Raw genomic sequence first — 6743 nt, forward strand, 5'->3', positions numbered from 1 at the left:
TAAATGGAGCACCTCATCATATGAAGTCAAAATAGGAGGTGGATTAACAAAGGTTTCTCGCATAAGAAGTTTCATATCATTCCAAGTTTGAGGCTTATCAGAAGGATCTAAAGACTCCCACCAAGATAAAGCAGAATGTAGCAAAACACTAGCTGTATTTTTTACCTTCCTCCTTGGACACATAAAGCGAGTAGCAAATATGTTATCGATGGCAATTTCCCACTCCATGTACTCATCAGCACCTATACCATCATAAGTCGGTGTATACGAACAACCTGTCATTGTGAACACAAAAACAAGGAACAAATGGTAAAAGTTATCCCTACCAAATGACTACGTGGTTGCAGTGGTGTCACTTTTCACAACAAGTGGAAGCGTCTTACCAAGCTCTTACAAAGTTCTTACCAACGCAAGTAGTGGCGGTACAACCGGTGGCTGGTTCGTGATACCTATGAGGCAGTGGTACCGAGATTACAAGGGTCTTTTTCTGTACCGATCTGAAGTATATGTGGAGCTTGGGAGGCACAAAAAAGAACAAATATATATATGTGGCACACAAGTCAGTGACAGACAACAATATTGAATAAATGTCTAGAGCACTTGTCCTAGTTGCTGGCCTATACGTGTTTCTATCACCAGTTGTGATAAACAAGACAAGAAATAAGGATGAAAGGAAACAAGTATTAAAGGTAGCAACGGATATGAACAAGGCAAAAGATACCACAAACAATAGAGCTATTGAGTGTTCCTTATGTGCTCCTTTTCGATATCTTCTATTCTCTTTTACTATTTTTTCTTTTATTTTTTTGTCCAATCTTTTTTTCTTGCTTTTGCTCTTTTGATATTTTTTTCTCAGCAAGGAGCACACAAGAATAAACCACAAAAAATTTGAGCTCAATTGAATAAAAGATGTGGCCTATAGAAAATTAGGACTGTGCTAAAAAGCATACCAAAACTTGTGGTCCTAGAAACTCAATTTTCCTAATTGAATTTCGCAAATATAATTTTTGCGAACCCAGCGATGCTGGGATGAAATAGATCTAAAATTTTCTGGCATTCTCCGTAGATATAAAATTTTCCCCGTTTCGAGTTCGGATGCAAAAGTTATGACTGTTTTAAGGAAGCTGCTCGAATCAGGGTTTTAGTGGACACAAGATGCAAACCGATGGTGATACGGAATAGCGGCGGGTGGAGGTATCAACACAAACTAGAAAAGAACACAATCTAAACTAGCAACAAGACTTTGACCTAGGACACAAACTCAACTAAGCGGACTCTGAAACTGAATCATGCAAAGGCTATGGCGCGGATGGTTATAGGATAGGAAACAAATATGGCATTGGACTATTGGATAAAAGCAAAAACACTCAAACTAAGGGTAAGATACGAACTTGATGGTATACCTGAAGCTCTGATTACCACTTAATGGGGGGGAGGATCCCGATCTTCCGTCAGGTTCAAGATAAACAACGATTTGTTCGGAGAGCGACACACCGATCCGGCTTCAGATCACAAAGACCCAAACCCTGCAACCTTAGCACCATGTCTCCTCTGGTTATCAACCGTGTCACAATCCGGTTGACCTCGCCAAGAAGGCTAATCCCTGCTGCGAATCGAAGAACATAAGCAAGAACAAGATAAAAGCAACTCAATTAAAGTAACAATTGCAGATGAATGATTAAGCACTCGAAGTTGGGGTCTTGCAAACCGATAACGGCGACTGTTCAATGACAGATTGATCTAAAACAAAACCCAAAACCTAAAGTAGGTGGTGGCTATTGATTATATAGCCTAAGTGACGTCTAAGGATCCCTCTTCACATCCTAAAGGTGTCCCAACACGTTACAAGGCCCAACGGCCCAAAAGACGACGACGCAGCGCCGTGACAGCTTCTGGACGTCAACTTGTTTTGTTGATTCCCATTGATTCTAATAGAATTTTGATGTGGGACCACTTCCATTGGTTTCCTTATGAAATTATCTTTCCATCCATATGTGGATCATCAAAAATGGAATTCAGATGCGTCCTGGGCGTCCATTTTATTACAGACTGGTCCTGACGGCCGAGGCAGACTCGAACTTGGATTGGACTGGGCCTCTGGCTTGGCTTGGACGTCCTTGCTGGCCTCCTAAGGTGGTGGCCAAGGAGGAGGACGTCCAAGGCCATCTCTTAGGGCGTGCTCCAACTTGGGCCTGGGTCCCAAGGATGTCTAACAAGCCCATGACGACAGTGTAGCTCCCACCAGAAATAGCGATAGAATATATTGGTGATTTGGAGGCTTTGCCGACATGATATTGTGATGGAACCAGATCTATTTGAAAGCTTATCAAACAAGCTTTCCATCAAGTGCTCATTGACCTCGATCGCACTCCGTATGGATGAGTTATGGCCTTCCCAATGAGGCACTGTCGGGCTGCCGACGAACCGAAAGTTTAACTTTGATGAACTTCCATTATGAAACACATTTGAACCTACAATCAAATAGTGACATGTACATGTGGAACCAAGTGAATTGTAACCAAAGCCACTATGCAAATGTAGGAACGAGCGCACCTTATAATCATTGTTCGTATCCGAAGGTGCCATGTCCTCATCACATGTCATGTGTGATTAGCGAATCAATCAATCAAGGAGAGCTATAATCATCACATGACAAGGCTAGGTCACAAAGACCAAGAATCAAATGGTTTTTCAAATTCACACCACCTACACATGCTAGTTAGAGATTTTGAAAAAAAAACATCTATCCTATGTCACACATATGCACACTCTAGCATATAAAGGGCCTTGGATGCACTTACAATGCATGAAGTAAACACATACCTTTGCCTTGAGCCCATAAGATTTCCACTAAGAAGACACATAGCATGGCAATTATTAGTTTGATCTTATTTATCAGATAATCATGCTTCTCACGAAGATCCATTTATCACACTTAGGACTACAAGATCACTAGAAGAAATTGTTAGTCCACAAAGGCACAAAATAGAAATATGAGCTCCCCCTCAATAAGTGCCACAAGTGATCCAAATAACTTGCCTCAAGCACTTTATTCAATTATGAATATGAGAGAGTCTATTTTCTATTTTGACCAACACATAGGAAAACAAGGCCATATTCCAAATTGTGTTGAGAAATACTCACAAACCACTTAGGCATGTATGAAGTCGCAACGATCATAACTCAACAGCAACCAGAAATGATGTTATGCTCCCTAGAATACCAGACACGGCCGGTATCCATACCGTCCGATATGCGCAGAACACAACCAGTGAGCTTTTGTTTGTGATTCTTTGTCAGCCTCTAGTACTTCTCGTATACCTGCATCTTGAGAAGTATGTTGCTCTACTAGAGAGCCATTAAGAGCTTCACATGGAAAATATCAAATGATTAATTTGAATCTAATTAGCCACTTTTCAATATTTCACAAATATCCCTATTTGTGAGCCATTGAGCAAGTCAAACTAAAAGTGGCTATCCTATAAGGTTTAGTGTTGACGGTAGTTATCAACCACTATAAACCATGAATAAAACATGTATAAGGGCATAAATATGATCACCAACAAAGGTCTAGGTGTTTAACCTAACAAATTCCATGAGTTTTGGTGAATCTGTATTTTCTGCAGGGTTTATTTAGGAAACCGTCAAGGTGGACCTACATGTCAGAATTAATTGTGCTTATCAGCAGTGAAATAGACACTAGAAGGTTCCAGAAGACTTAAGAGGACTCCACGCCGAGGTGGAGCCCGAGTGGCTGCCAGGTGGGGCCGGCCGGCCCCACCGGTAGGCCGCTCGGCCCCCCAGGGCCCACATGTCAGCCCCTATCACTACATCGGTTCTCCTAGATTGCATCTATGCTATTTATTCAAGTCGGTTTGATCCAAGGGCTCATGATTGATGCTACAGCATATATAACCAGCCCTTGCCCCCCTTAAGAGGATGTTGCCTTAAGTCAAGATCAAACCAGAAATTATGGTTTCCAGAGAGAAGAGAATAGAGCTCTAATTCTTCAAAGTTCTAGTATAGGCTAGATAGCAAGGTTCAAGTAGAGTGTGGGCTATTGCTCCAGATTCTGGATCTGCCATCTAGAGACTGGTATAGCCATTGTATCTCTTTATTGACGACTTTGTGCTACTTTAATATTATGTTGCTATTTATTATGTTCCAAATTTGCTCTAGTTATATGCTTGATATAGTTGTGATTGATAATGAGTTTATGCATATGTTCGTAAAGCGCTTAGCCCAAGATGCGCATGGGTTAAGTGGTCGACATTATGTAAGCATGGTGCTTAGATCTTGTTTACCTCCAGATGCATTCTACACTCTGAGTTATGTGGTAGATCATGGATGTGACACTCTCGTGGAGTCCTTTGTAGTCCACTCAGCGTTTGTAGAGCAAGTAGAACACGGTTGCAAAGGGAGACAAGCTCTATTCTTGATCTTCCTTAGTAATGTTCCTTATGCATAGATCTAGAGTTAATTATGCTATAGATGAGAGTGTATATACTTGGGTGTATAAAAGATTTAGTAAATAAGGAATGACTTATGAATCTTTTGCTCTTACCGAATCTCCTGCCTAGCCATACTATATTTTATAAGTCTCTATTTCTATCTCTGGAATTATTATCACTATTTCAGACTTATCATTTATTTATCATTTGACTTACCCCTGCCATAGCATGAGAGTGGTTTTATCATAAGTATACATATTTGTTAATATCTCTATGCCAACAATTCCATAGCTCCTCCCTATGGATAAAATATAAATAACGATACTCGGTATACTTCCGGGTAAAATGCTACAATGGTATATTATCTGTGCGCTTGCGGATACTTTACTTTAACATATATAATGTTCTCTAAGTTTACAAGTGTGATTAATAATTACCAACCACATATTTCTGGCATCATACTAGGGATGACAACTTAGTAAAGAATGCTGTTAAGAAATGTCAACAAGCATTTCTGGCGCCGTTTCTAGGGAGGGGCAAATGGCTATAGAGAATTGATCAAATAAATACTTATTGATAAAATCATAACAACTCTGCTTTAGCAGGTTTACCCTTTTTTGTCGTTGTTCATATTTTATACAGGGTATTGTAGAATTGGTTGTGATTCACCAATAACTTCCAATCAGAATCAACCTAATTAAGAGGTAGCTCAACACCAGTTTCTGAGCTATGGCTGACAAAACTCTGCATTAGTTCTCTGCTCTGAGCACCGAGAACATTCGCACTAGACCAACACTCAAAACCAACAACCTTGAGTTTGAGATCAAGCCAAGCCTCATCAACATGGTGCTAGCTACCCCATTCAGTGAAAAGGCACATGAAGATGCTAGTGCTCATCTTTAGCATTTTCTAGAGATTAGTAGAACAGTCATCATCAAGGACATTGCTCAAGACATCATACTACTTCGCTTGTTTCCATTCTCACTAGTGGGAAAGGCGAAGCAGTGGTTCTACACCAATAAAGACAACATCAATACATGGGCAAAGTGTTCAAAGGCCTTCCTAGAAAAGTTCTTCCTAGTAGGTAAGACCAATGCCTTAAGAGGAAAGATTTCCAACTTCCAACAGCAAAAGGGAGAGACCATTCTAGAAGCATGGGAATGTTTCCAAGAATATGTTTTAGATTTTTCTCACCATGGAATGGAAGATTGGTTGCTCATGCAAAGTTTCTACCATGGATTAAGTCAGAAAGCTCATGAACAACTTGACGCCACTACTGGAGGATCATTTATGTCACTCATCCTTGGAAAAGCTGAAACTCTTATGGAGAAGATAGCCTCTAATCAAGGCTGGTCATCATGCAACATCCAATCATGCCATAAGAGTGAAGAAGTATGAGAAGAGGTGTGTGCATTGTCAACCAAGATAGACGTACTGCTGAATTGGCTTGAACAGCGAGCCAATTACAAGAGAGATCGTCAGGCCATTCTAGATGCTTTCAATGCTCAAAACACATGTGGATAATATTTGGGGGTTGAATTCCCTGAATATTAAGAGAATGTAAACATTATTGGTGTCGAGGACTGAGAGCTGGGGTACCCAAAGAGGAGGAGCTAATAACCATCAAACGTTGATGCTTCTAAACAGACAAGAACGCGACTACACCTCTTGCCCAACAACCAAGGGTTAACTCTATCTTGTCCAACCCCCAAAGGTTGGCTCTACCTCGCTCAACATCTGAGGGCTGGCTCTAGCTCACCTGATGTCCTAGGGCTGGCACCGCCTCGCTCGATGCCTAAGGGCAGACTATGCTTTGCCCGACCCCTAGGGGTAGACTCCGCCTTGCTCGATGTCTGAGGGTAGGCTCCGCCTCGCTCGACGTCCGAGGGCTAGCTCTACCTTGCCCGACATCCAAGGGTAGGCTCCACCTTGCCCGACGTCTGTGCGTTGCACCTTCATAACTACACGCATAGATAAGGCAGGGCACTCAAGTCAACCACAATACCAAGGACCATACCCTACATGCTTGTAGGAAAGTACTATCAGGATATGACAAGACGGGCCCTTTAAGACCTTCCAGGCATGTTAGAAGCCCAAACAGTGTTGTGGGTGCCAACATTTGTCTTACAGTGTTGTGGGAGCTGGCATTTGCCCTCGGGCATGGTTCCTAATAGAAGCATATGACAACCACTATGGTCTAGGAGGAAACACACATCATCTACAGTAACAGACATGGGGTCACTGCAGTCGTCTGCTCCCTGTAGGATCATGGTTCAACACCCTGGTCCATCG

At 41.7% G+C, this 6743-nt stretch overlaps 1 non-coding gene across 1 annotated transcript; it reads right to left on the reverse strand.

Annotated features, from left to right (window-relative positions):
* Positions 1–5545: 5545 nt before the first annotated feature.
* Positions 5546–5652, reverse strand: LOC136553004 (small nucleolar RNA R71). Its single transcript, XR_010782912.1, has one exon. It is a non-coding gene; the product is annotated as a small nucleolar RNA R71 (small nucleolar RNA).
* Positions 5653–6743: the final 1091 nt, after the last annotated feature.

This window comes from Miscanthus floridulus, chromosome 4 (genome assembly GCF_019320115.1).
Source record: "Miscanthus floridulus cultivar M001 chromosome 4, ASM1932011v1, whole genome shotgun sequence".
Lineage (NCBI taxonomy): Eukaryota > Viridiplantae > Streptophyta > Magnoliopsida > Poales > Poaceae > Miscanthus > Miscanthus floridulus.